The 13760-nt window shown below is 43.9% G+C and overlaps 1 protein-coding gene across 1 annotated transcript in view; it reads right to left on the minus strand.

Annotated features, from left to right (window-relative positions):
* crebrf (creb3 regulatory factor) overlaps positions 1–3901 on the minus strand; it is a 59287-nt gene extending 55386 nt beyond the window's left edge. Inside the window, exon 1 of the mRNA XM_080748407.1 lies at positions 3774–3901. The gene's annotated coding sequence lies outside the window, so the exon portion shown is untranslated. The remainder of the gene's footprint in view (positions 1–3773) is intronic.
* Between the last annotated feature and the right edge of the window lie 9859 nt (positions 3902–13760).

The following is a 13760-nucleotide window of genomic DNA, read 5'->3' on the forward strand; positions in this document are numbered from 1 at the left end:
GCTTTAATAAACAAATAACTAGTTGTGACGCAAGAAAGCATCATTGCAATGCAAATGCATAGAATCTCTGGTCAAATAATGAATGTTAAGAGTAAACCAGTCATTTTGCTCAGACTGACCTAGACCGGAAACAGGACAGCCGTATCTCACAACACTGTCATGCTTCAGGGCTAAGACAGACCAAATGCTATTTATGACATTATGTAATGATGTATCTTTCTTAAGATACATCTGGTATGATGCATTTCATACCAGCAACGAGCATTTTTGCCCATATGATAGTCATGTAGCAGTGCCAGTTAGTAGATAGATACTACTAGTCCTTACCCGTTCAAAGATATGAGCTCCGAAATGATGTGCAGTGTGTGGGTTATGGGGTTGCCCCATGCTAGATGCAGCATATGATTTGTGAAAGTGACAAACGGGCTTCACAGTTATGTCAGGTGTGTTCATATGCTAATGGTGATGCGATTTCAGATCAATTGCTCCAGCCACTGAGGAGAAACGCTGTGACAGACACTCAGACAGACAGACACTCACTCAGACAGACATTCGCAAATTATAGTATAGACTAGCCCTTACCCGTTCAAAGATATGAGCTCTGAAATGATGTGCAGTGTGTGGGTTATGGGATGAGCACTGTGCACACAGTATATGAGGGATGGAAAGTAACTTTAACTGGTGCTTGCATGATAATATGTGGAGCATCAATGTAAGAAATACCCGTTTCGTTTAACTAGCCCTTACCCGTTCAAAGATATGAGCTCCGAAATGATGTGCAGTGTGTGGGTTATGGGATGTGTATATGAGGGATGGAAAGTAACTTTAACTGGTGCTTGCATGATAATATGTAGGAGCATCAATGCCTATGTAGGAGCATCAATAGGAGCATCAATGCCTGCACACACACACACACACACACACACACACACACACACACACACACACACACACACACACAACACACACAGAGCTGGTTAAACATGTTGCCTCATGCTAGATGCAGAATAGATATGCCTCAAGCTAGATGCAGAATAGATATAGATACACCATAAAAATGCTAATATACAGCATATGATTTGTGAAAGTGACAAACAGGCTTCACAGTTATGTCAGGTGTGTTCATATGCTAATGGTGATGCGATTTCAGATCAATTGCTCCAGCCACTGAGGAGAAACGCTGTTACAGACAGACAGATACACCATAAAAATCATAAAAATGCTAATATACAGCATACGATTTGTGAAAGTGACAAACGGGCTTCACAGTTATGTCAGGTGTGTTCATATTCTAATGGTGATGCGATTTCAGATCAATTGCTCCAGCCATTGAGGAGAAACGCTGTTACAGACACTCAGACAGACAGACTTTTGGAAAATTATATGTTAGATGTGGCAGGCAATGTAGCCCCGTGGAAAGAATTTCAGTGAAATGAACCACACATATCCAAAAAGCTGTTTCAGAGGCCTTTCTGAAACAGCACTAGTGAACTGCAGAAATGTAAGACAAAGTGAACTATCCAATATGAAATGAATGAACGACGTGCTCTGCTAAAAACACACTCAGGGAAAGCCCCCATTGCACCACTGTACTCTGAATTGGCTTTAGAAAAAAAATGCTTTCATTTGGGACACAATTAAATGACCAGCAGCTGCCTGCATAGAAATAATGAAACTATAGATTAAATTAATTAACTAAACTCAACCAAATGCTTGCGTTCTCTCTCTCTCTCTCTCACACACACACACACACACACACACACACACACACACACACACACACACACACACACACACACACACACACACACACACACACACACACACACACACACACACACACACACACACACACACACACACACACACACACACACACACACACCCCTCTGTGCTCAATACAGTTGGAACAGACTGAACAAAACAAAACAAAACCTCAACCTAGCGTTTCTGTGCCAACACCCACATAATCTCGTCTCCACATTGGTTTATAGGAACTGCAGGCCCGCCTCCAGATAGGCATGATTGGCCAGGCCAGCAGTCTGTCAAGAGACGAGCCTTGCTCCATAACAAACATGGCCCGTTTCAATCTAGGTTGAGAGAGACGGAAGATAAACAATCTGAAGGCCCGTGTCCGTGGCCTACATATTTGTTTTACAGATAAATACCACATCCCACGGCACAAATACACCGCTTATAACACATATCAAGGTGGCGATCAATCACTATACAACAATAACAACGCAATAATAGCCACGTGAGAAATGGGGACATAGTGTTCTCAAACTACTAGCATAGCAGACTCTCAGTTCGTAATCTGAACTTGGGAATCAAACTAAACCAAATATTAAGACATTTGCAACGACCTTGTTATCAACAACATCATGGCATTTATGTTCTACTTTCCACATGTCTGCGATGATCACCGTGTTATGAAGGTTCCTATGAAGGGGGGCGTGTACCAATGAACCCATTGCACTCTCTCTCTCTCTCTCTCTCTCTCTCTCTCTCTCTCTCTCTCTCTCTCTCTCTCTCTCTCTCTCTCTCTCTCTCTCTCTCTCCGTTCCCCCTGACCCAATAAAGCTTCTAATTGCAACATCTCATCATAATCACTTCAACGTTTTGCATAATTCACACAATAAACAACAACACCAGGGGGATTGCGTTGACTGCTATAATGTATTTTGGACGAACAGCAACAACAACATGGAGCCTGGCTGGATTGTGTTATTACACAAGACGATGTGATGTGTGCTTATGTAAGGCTTCCAAAAGCCCCGTTTCTGATTGCTTTTGGGCCAAACCGAAACCTAAAGACGCGACATTTTATTCTGGACACTGTGGACAGGGCTTGTGGTGTCGCCCGTCGACAAGAAAGAACCTAAGATCTACATGTTAAAGCAAGGCGAGCGACACCGTGGTACGAAGGGGCGTACTGTAAAAACGAGGCTCATACAAACAGCTGTGTGAGTGCAAAAAGAAATGCTGCTATTTGTCCCAAAAAGCTGTATATACTGTACTATAACAAAAATGTCACACATAGCTAGCTGTTTAGACAACGCTGTTACACCTCCAACTGTATAGCATGTTCCCCATTTTCAACTGTTTTTAATATGTTATAACACTTGCTTTGACAATGTAAACCTATGTTTTCTCATGTCAAGCTCCTTTGAACTGAAGTGTTGTATTGACTGTGTTCTGCGGGCCCCTGCATGGCTAGTGTCTGGTGTTTTGTATGCGGAACTGAAGTGGTCCGTGCAGAGGCGTCAATTGGCCATGCCAAGGTATGGCAGTGGCCACAGGGGGGGAATAAAATGTCCATCTTAACATAAAGTCATCGTGCCTGTTGCTAAAGGTATGGCAACATGACTGGTGTCTTGCACGCACGCGAAGACACCAGTCACGTTGCCATACCTGAACTGACGCCACTGTGGTCCGTGCAGTGCCATTCTGTTCTTCGTCCAGCCAGGCTCATATCACAGTATATGGCCTCCAGTCTGTCCTCCGCCCCCTTATATCCTCCAACCAACACACACACACACACACACACACACACACACACACACACACACACACACACACACACACACACACACACACACACACACACACACACATACACACACACACACACACACACACACTCTCTCTAAAGAAACCAACACACCTCCACCCTCCATCCCAGCCCAGCAGAGCAGCAGCTCCTGACACATAAACAACAACCACAACACAACAGCGCTGCAAAAAGTTGTCAAAACGAGCCCTTTACTCACTTCCACCGTCGCCCCACGCTGTCCTTATGTCGTTACTGTCTCCTTATGTTGAGGAGAGCGAGGCCATTCTGTTCTACAATGGAGTCCAACACGCTGCTATCATAGAGCTGTTTCTTTCTTTCTTTTCCTCTCGGGTTTGTTTTGTTTTGCTTCTTCTTCCTGACGGGTTCCTGGAAAGCGCGTGACTGGCCCCCACCCACGTGACCCCCCCGTCGGCCAATGAAATGGCGAGGCTCGCCGAGAGGTTCATTCTCGCTCGTTCTCGCTCGTTCTCTCTCTCTCTCTCTCCCCCCCCCCCCCCCCCTCTCTCCTCTCTCTCTCTCTCTCTCTCCCTCATTCTCTCTCTCTCTCCCCCCCCCCTCTCTCATTCTCTCTCTCTCTCCCCCCCCTCTCTCATTCTCTCTCTCTCTCCCCCCCCCCCATCTCTCTCTCTCTCTCTCTCTCTCTCTCTCTCTCTCTCTCTCTCTCTCTCTCTCTCTCTCTCTCATTTCACTGGCATTTAATTGTTGTTAAATTGTGAGCATGTCCTCATTGAGAGAATGCAGAGTAAATACTAATGTACAATGTAATACTAATGTACATTTGACAATAATACGACAATAAGTTAATAATTCCTATGTAATATAATAATGAGAAATATATCAATGAGAAGAGTAAAGATATATATAAAAAATATATTTGTTTTTATCTTTCTATCCTTTTTTTCTCTTCTTCTTAAAGAGGTAGTGCCATAGTTTTGTACTTTTTTCTGTTTTGTATGTGTCTATGGAGTTAACATTACTCTAATAGACCACCAGGTGTTGTTATAATGTGAAAATATGTCTTCCCTGTGTATTTTTTGTTTCTTCCTAAAAGCTGAAAGCCTCTGAGTCAAAAGGCCCAACTAACCCTCCCCTTTTTTGGCCCAATCAATTAGGCCGGGAGCTACCCCCAGCCAGGTGAATGTTTTCTGCTTACTTTTTTTCACTATTATTTCCTGTTAGCATATACCTTGGGCCATCACAAGTTCATACTGAACACCCCCAACTCGGGGCCGTTTGGTCTCAGGGGCCCCCAAAACCCATTTTTCGGTACATCAATTATGCAAATGTATATAATAATTCACTAAAATTACATAAATTGTCACACATGTATGAAATTTGGCATGGAGTACGCTGACATATAGGGGTAAGTAGGAAAATAGGATTTTGGTGCTTGCTACCATTGTATTTTAAAATATCACCCACAACATCCCCAGAAACACCCAAAAAGTGCTGTCCGCTTGACAACTCCTCATCAAATAGGAATATTTTCAAGCACTTTATGGGGAATATAACTACCTCTCCTCTATATAGACAACTTCCCACATTCATAAGCTACAATTTGAGCCCAAGATGATCTTTGTATCTTGAACATTACTGTTTCTGTAGCCAAAATAAGACACTATACCTCAAATCGGAGATAATTCGATTTTCAGTCAGTATAGCTTTACAGAAGTCTAGAATCTAACAATGGGTTCACAAATACTGCTATTTGAAGTTATAAACATGAGAAATGAATGCTAGCAGGGAAGACCACTACCTCCAGGGACCCCCAGAGCTCCAGGGACCCCCAGGGACCCCCTGGCACCGCCGCCAAAAAGTGCAAAAATGACCACCCCAACGGGGCTGCTCACAGGGAATTACCGAGGACCACCGACTCCTCGTGCTCCAGAACGGATGCAAAAGTGGTCTCGGCTATCTCCCTGGGGAGGACCACCGCCACTGCAGCGCACATAAAATGCCGTAACTCGGGCTAGGAGCGACCGGGAGAGGCTGCGCCCGTACCACCTAGCGGCGGACCCCCGACACTATAGCCCGCTAAAAAGGCCGTAACATATGACCTGACTGTCACTTACTGTATCTCCTGATTAGGGAGTCTTACTGGTATTCAAAAATAAGTTTTATGTTTGCACAAAATAGCTTGTTGCAATACAATAATAATACAGGAATACCAAATACATGTGAAACAAAAAGTAACAATAGACCAAGTATTACACGGTAAATATAGAAAATGGGAGAAACGGCGTATAAAGTCAATAGCGACTTTAAGCTAGATGATTTTCAGGACGGCAACGCCAGGCGGACTACGGCTGCTATGACGTAATCGCCGTAGCGATCAAAATGGTTAAGCAAAGCCTCGGCAGTGACGGGTTCCCACCCCTTTCACTGAACACTTTGGTTCCCATGGCGACGCGTACACACAGCAGACGGAGTAGGCGTTACGTGGGAAGGGACCTTCTGCCGTAGTACAGACAGCTGCGGCGACGGCAGGTTTATCTATCGAGCGCGGATCATTTCCGTTTACCGTTGTCATCTGCCGTTGCCATAGCGTTGCTTAAGGTCGCTAACGACAAGGGGCAGCAGAGTCCTTGTTTTCCTCTTTTTTCATCATTTGACATATAAAGAAAGAACTAATAGCAAATTCACCCATCCAGTAGATCATGTTATCTGCTTCATGTTTAATAATCATCATCATATTCATCTCCCTCATCATCATCGTCATTATTCCTATTTGTATGAATTTATTCAAGGTCATCCTCGTCTATCCCCTCTTCAGACAATACATCAATGAGGGCTTTAGGGATGACGTCACCTTCAAACCACAGAGGCTCTAGATTACCATTTTCTGAGTTCAGGTGAAACCCATGGTCAAGAGGTGATGGAATTTCTGGGTTGTTCTCATGAGCCCTCTTCCAGATGCATGTCTGGAAGTTTACTCTTTTGGTGTGCTGAAAGAGCACCCTCTTGCATGGCGGAAATGTTGAGCGGTCAATGGAGAGACCTGGTCGAGGCTTGAGCCACACATTTTATTCACCTTAATCTCGCTTGCTTCATCCACATGCTTTACCCGAGGACCAAAGCCATTGAGGCGACAGGTGAACTCTTCAACACCAGTTATCACAAGCTCATCAAGCTCCTAAGAATTCCCTAATCTGACTGCGCCAGATAATGGCAGCAGTGCGTATGCCTGGCTGCATACCGCTCTGCTTACCATCATCTGGGATCTCTCGGGCATACCCGATGTAAGGGGCGGGCCATTTTTTCAAATTCTTTAGCAGGTGATTGGATGTGGCCGTCTCTCTATCACAGTCTGGGAGTGCCAACTCCAACCACTCATATTGGCCTGTCTGCATCCACGTGGTCTGCAATCAGACTCTATTGGCTCAGAGCCGCTCAGAGCCCGCCCGTAGCTGCCGCTGATTCGTCTGGCCCGGGACTTTACGAGCGTTATCAACTCCCCCCGAGAGATCTCAGATGGTAAAGTAGGGCGGTAGCCTACACACTACTGCCACCATCTGGCGCAAGTCAGGTTAAGAATTCCTCACTGCAGCAAAGATCGTCATGAATTTTGAATGCTGATTCAGAAGTTTGATGGGACGCACCTTTCCTTTGCCTTTGAATCCAGAGGTGCAGTCAGCACCAGTGAAGACAAGTCCAGCAGAGCTGAAATATGTTCTTGTGAAAATTCTTCAGCCTGCTGGTTGTTAATAAGCTTATCTTCCATGTCAAATATGATGTATACAGTGAAATAATAGAGGAGAATGAGGAAAATGTGAGCATGGGCATGTGAGGCATTGTGTTTTGGATATGATTGATGTAGATGATCACCCTCACATCAGTTTCTACATGGTTTGAAAATAGCTACAGTAGGTACAGTAGAAGTGTTTTAGAAATGTCTCCAGATATACCACCTATCCTGTAGGCTTGACCATACTCAATGAAGATGATGGACCTTCTAAGTATCTCTAGAACACATAGAGTTCATAGATCTAGAACACAGAATCAAAAACAGATCTAGAAAACAGATCTAGACAGAAATTCCACAACACACACACACACACACACACACACACACACACACACACACACACACACACACGCACACACACAGTGTGGTTCAGCGCTTCTCAAACAATTTACTTGAACAGTAAGGTACAGTACAGTACTGTACAGTACGGTACGGTACAGTACAGTAAGGTACAGTACAGTACAGTAAGGTACAGTACAGTAGGGTATTAGTAAGGTACAGTATGGTACAGTACAGTAAGGTACGGTACAGTACAGTACAGTACAGTAAGGTACAGTACAGTAAGGTATGGTACAGTACAGTACAGTACAGTACAGTAAGGTATGGTACAGTACAGTAAGGTACGGTACAGTACAGTACAGTAAGGTACGGTACAGTACTGTAAGTGTAAGGTAAGGTACAGTACACAGTACAGGGTATAGCTGCTCAGATTCACCTCTCCACTTCGAAACGAGTTTTCTTTTTTTCTTTATGTCAGATGATGAAAAAAGAGGAAAACAAGGACTCTGCTGCCCTTTCTCATTGACTTTATTTGTTGTTTCTCCCATTTTCTATATTTACTGTGTAATACTTGGTCTGTTGTTACATTTTGTTTCACATGTATTTGCTATACTGTATTACTATATTATTATTGTATTGCAACAAGCTATTCTGTGCATATCAAACTTAAAACATATTTTTGAATACCATTTCAAAACATTTACTTCCCTGCTAGTATTCATTTCTCAGGTTTATAACTTCAAATAGCAGTATTTCTTGGCTTCTGTAAAGCTACTGACTGAAAATCCAATTTTCTCCGATTTGAGGTATAGTGTCTTATTTTGGCTACAGAAACAGTAATGTTCAAGATACAAAGATCATCTTGGGCTCAAATTGTAGCTTATGAATGTGGGAAGTTTTCTATATAGAGGAGAGGTAGTTATATTCCCCATAAAGTGCTTGAAAATAATCCTATTTGATGAGGAGTTGTCAAGCGGACAGCACTTTTTTGGTGTTTCTGGGATGTTGTGGGTGATATTTTAAAATACAATGGTAGCAAGCACCAAAATCCTATTTTACTACTTACCCCTATGTGTCAGCGTACTCCATGCCAAATGTCATACATGTGTGACAATTTATGTAATTTTAATGAATTATTATATACATTTGCATAATTGATGTACCGAAAAATGGGTTTTGGGGCCCCTGAGACCTAACGGCCCCGAGTTGGGGGTGTTCAGTATGAACTTGTGATGGCCCAAGGTATATGCTAACAGGAAATAATAGTGAAAAAAAGTAAGCAGAGAACATTCACCTGGCTGGGGGTAGCTCCCGGCCTAAATTACCTTAGTAGAGATGGACCGATTGCAAAATTCTTGGCCGATACCGATCCACCGGTTTTATGAAGGTCTGACCTGCCAAAACCGATTTTTCCGATACCGATTTCTTTAGCTAAGAACTAGAAAATAGGGTTGCTCCAATACCCTTTTTTTTCAGGCCAAGTATAGGCCTACAAGACATACTTCAATTTGAGTACCAATAAGCTAGAAGAACACTAAAGCCAAATCAATCACAATATCCAAAATCACAGACAATCCAGTCTAATATGACCGTCTGGACTAGGCAGGAGGAAAGTAGGTGACGCATGCTTTTTTCCCCCTTCTTTTTGGAGACGACATTGACACAGGATTATGGAATATATCCTTACATTGCAAAGGTAATCAGCACCATCTGTATTCTGTAGGCTGCCACTAAGTAGACTGGCTGCTACTTGCTAATGTTTACTCAGTCACAGGACCAGAGCATCATGCTGTGCAGTGCCATAGACACAATTGGCATAAAACCGGTATTTATGTCAGTGACCTGCCGGTCACCGATTCGGCCGCTTTGGTATAATACCTGCCGATTTCTGATATTGGCCGATACCGATGTCCATCCCTACTTAGTGCACAACACCTTTGAAGTTCAAAGGTAGCAATTAAGAGCTCTGGCTGAGCTCCCCCTGACAAAAACGTCCCTCCACTGTTTCTGTTGACATTTAATGTCAACATAAAGAGTGGAACAGAACAGAAATACAGCCAGGGGATGTGTCTTTCTGCAAGGAAACACCCCAACACAATAATAGTGTTACTGATGAAGGGAAATGACTGCTAAAAATGAATACATTAATAGTCTTAAAGATACCTGTTTTTCTTTTAATAATTCATAATATAATGAGAAATATAACAATGAGAAGAGTAAAGAATAGAAAGGTAAAAGGAAAAAGAGATGTAAGGAGGAAAGGTGGACAGGGTCCAGTTGTCTAAGGCACAGGAGTCTTCTCTTTGCTTGCCTAAAAAGCTACTATACCTGGCCTTGCTGCATAGATAGATAGATAGATAGATAGATAGATAGATACCGGTAATATAATATCAATAAATAAACAAATAATAAATACATTTTATTTATTTTAGCCAATTGTGGCTAAAATGGTTCTATGTTTATTATAATATAACAGTTGAAAGTCAATGTTATTCCAGGGCTACAGTGCTAACTCAGTATTGATGGCGAAATATACAAAATGGGTTTGTTTTGTGTGATGTTAGCTTTATTGTTTCTAAGTGTGATGTAACAATGCAGGTTGTGAGTTCAACACGTGTGTGGCTGTGTCTGTGCACGTAAACACACACACAGAGCACACAGAGAGTGAAAGAGAAAGAGAGAGAGAGAGAGAGAGAGAGAGAGAGAGAGAGACTGACAGACAGAGAGAGGAAGAGAGAGAGAGAGAGAGAGAGAGAGGAAGAGCAACAATACAAACAAACATATCAATTTTCCATCCGAATCAAGCTGTGTAGAAAAAGGTGATGCAACCAGATGTCAGAATTATATAATTGCCTGAATTATCAGTGCAACATCGCAGACATCAGACAATACAGCAATATTTAGGGGAGGCAAATTCACAGAAGGGAAGGCAAAAATGACTCATCATTTAGACCATGTGGCACTGAAATGCTTCATTCAAAACAAGTACAAAGAAATGTACAGTCAATAAAGAGATTGGGTTAAGCCCTCCCGCCCCCTCTCTCTCTCTCTGTGTCCTTCTCTCAAACTAATGCCTGTTTCAGTTTCAGTATTACTCAGGAGGAGAAAGACATGGAAAAGAGGAGTGATCACACACACAGGGGCATCACAAGGGGGGGAGTGGGACTGAGTTACTAGGGCCCAAGGTGGATGGGCCTTAATTATTTTATACTTTAGCTATTGAAAAATAGCAGATATACAAGCTCACAGCGCGGCACCGAGTGCTGCGCTGCAAATCTTTAAATATATGTATTTCTTTAAGCGAACATTTGTAACTCAAATTTTGCTTCTGGGGGGTCCCTAAACTAAATATTTTGAGATGGGGGTCCGTGGCCAAATACATATAATTTTGGGGGTCCTTCACGTGAAGAAGTTTGAGCACCACTGACATAGAAACATAGGTTTAATTTTTTTTTGAAGGATTTGAATTATTCAAAGACTTCTTCATGATTTAAAAAAAATAGCAGATATACAAGCTTGTATATCTGCTATTTTTCAATAGTTAAAGTACCCAGGGCCCAGGATTTGGTGCGACACCCCTGCACACACACAGTACCTGCCCTGGCTGAGTATAACTCTGTGTCAAGTCTTTCACTCAGCAGTGACTGAGTGAACAAAACATCACAAGACTCAGAGGCCCTCTCTGACTCAAGATGCACACTTTCATCCTTCTGAGTCTGACAACAGAGGCTTGGCTATGCAAATAAATACAAATAAGTAAGTAAGCAAGCTCTGCAGTGTGTCTTTACATTGTTGGAATCTCTGAGTGTATCTGTGAATGTATATGTCCTTCATGTATCTAGACTAGTGGTTCTCAGGGGGGTCCCCAAATTATTTTGGGTTTCCCCAGATGATTACATTGATTTCTCTCTCAAACGTTTTCTCACCCAACATACAGTAGGCTGTAGGCCTATAGGTGTATACAGGGTATCTACACATTTATAAAGTTACAATTTAAGTAGACCTCGTGTTGCTGACCGTGTCAGTGTGATAGAGTATGACAACGTGAGGCTATACAATTTAAAGACCCAGTTGAAATTTGATTCTTTTGTGGGTCGCAGCCTGAAAAGGTTGAGAACCACTGATCTGACAACCGTTCAATCAGTCGACTTCAAACGTGGCGTGTGCCGCTGAGCACCAGAGGGCAGGTGACCAGGTTGTCCAGACCTGAGCACCGTCTGGGCCCATATTTGCACCCAAATAGGCCCAAATATGGATACGCCTGACATCATGTTGACGTCATCAAATACTCTATATTTGAGGTGTGCACTGCTGCACAGGATTCATTTAACAGTCAACCAGACAGACGGTTTCGAGGATAAACATCGTAGTCATGCTGTCGTTCACACAGATCACCATCTTCACTGTCGTGCTCTTTGCCTTCCTCAACCTGATACACGTAGAGGCGGACATCGCTGCTTTCACGGTCCACAACAAAACACAGAACTTTGAACACCTTCCGGCACTTTTCGGCGCAGATCTACATTTCAAGGACGATGGGCTGAACGTCGGGGGCTTCCTGATGGTCGCACAACCAGAGGACGTCTGTAAATCTATTGACCCACCCCCCTCCAATGGCTACGTGCTCCTCGTCGAGAAGCCCTCTGACTGTGACTTTGACCTCCTGGTCCACAATGCTCAGAAAGCCCGGTACGAGGCCGCCATCGTTCATAACGTGGACTCCAATGAATTAATCAGAATGACATACAGCTGGCGTGTTATGCTATGGCGGATGGTGCCAAACGAGCTGAAGAGCAGGGACCTCCTCGACAGGCTGACGATAAACATCCCGGCCGTGTTTGTGAGCGAGGATACCGCCAGGTCTCTGACTGCCAACTACACGCATGACAAGGGGGTATACGTTGTACGTTGTTTCCTCATCTTTAACTCGGGTGTCCTCATAGGTGCGGTCACGCTAAGCTGTATCGTTATGTGCGTGACAACGTTTGCCCAGTACCTCCGCCAGGCCCGAAGACACAAGGCCCTGCTGAGGAAACTCCCCCTCCACAGGTACAAGACAGGGGACAGCGCGGGCGTCAACGAGTGCTCCATCTGTCTCAGCGAGTTCAAGAACGGAGACCGGCTCCGGGTCCTGTCATGTTCTCATGCCCACCACAGTAAGTGTGTGGATCCCTGGCTGAGAATGAAGATGACGTGTCCCTTGTGCACGCAGAAGGTGGAGGGGGTGTAAACGTTCATTCATACTCCAAGGTGAGGTGAGTAGCTACTCAACAAGTGGAGGCCATCATACTTCACGGTGATGTCCTTATCGTCTCGCTCTGGTATAGATGCGTCAAACCACGCTACACGGTGGTGATCCTGTGAAACCAGGGGGGGCGCCCACCCAACTTCTAAAAATCAGCAAAAGCAGAGATATCTTGCACCCCATTCGAATGATATCAATGCACTGAATGGACATTTGGCACGTCTTTTCAGACCTTTAGTAGCTGAGATACGGAGCTACAGGGTAGGTTTATCACACCATTGATGACCAACGGGGCTCAATAGCTCTCCCGTATAAAATATATTTATTGACCATGACGGAGTCACAGGAGACGCCGCCGAGCGAGCGGTAGCTAGTGAATCGCCGTGTCGACCGTTGCGAAGGTTGCATGAGCCGACGCATCGCTGTTAGAAGTTGTAAACGAGGTGGAAAAAAGACAAATTCCCATTCAGTGCGTTGGGGTCGAGTGACTTGCAGCGTAGCAGTTTTCTGACTTTAGAAAACTACACTGCAGCAGGAGGGTACCCTGATACTGACAAACATCTGGCTTGCACTGGAACTTCTCAGAGCTCTCAGCAGCAAAGAGGCAAGGCCCTGCTGAAGAAACTCCCCCTCCACACAGGTACAAGACAGGGGACAGTGCTCCACCTGTTCTCAGCCAGTTCAAGAACGGAGACCGGCTCTCCAAGTCCTGTCATGTTCTCATGCCCACCACAGTAAGTAAGTGGACCCCTGGCTGAGAATGAAGATGACATGTCCCTTGTGCACACAGAAGGTGGAGGGGGTGTAACCACTCAATAGTTTTACGGTGTGGCTCTGAGAAAGGTAACCATCTTTATGAATAACATAACAAATATTACTGAGTAATAAAGAGAGAAAATATATTTCTGTTACCG

This window comes from Nannobrachium achirus (assembly GCF_963921795.1).
Source record: "Nannobrachium achirus genome assembly, chromosome: 19".
Taxonomy (NCBI): Eukaryota; Metazoa; Chordata; class Actinopteri; order Myctophiformes; family Myctophidae; genus Nannobrachium; species Nannobrachium achirus.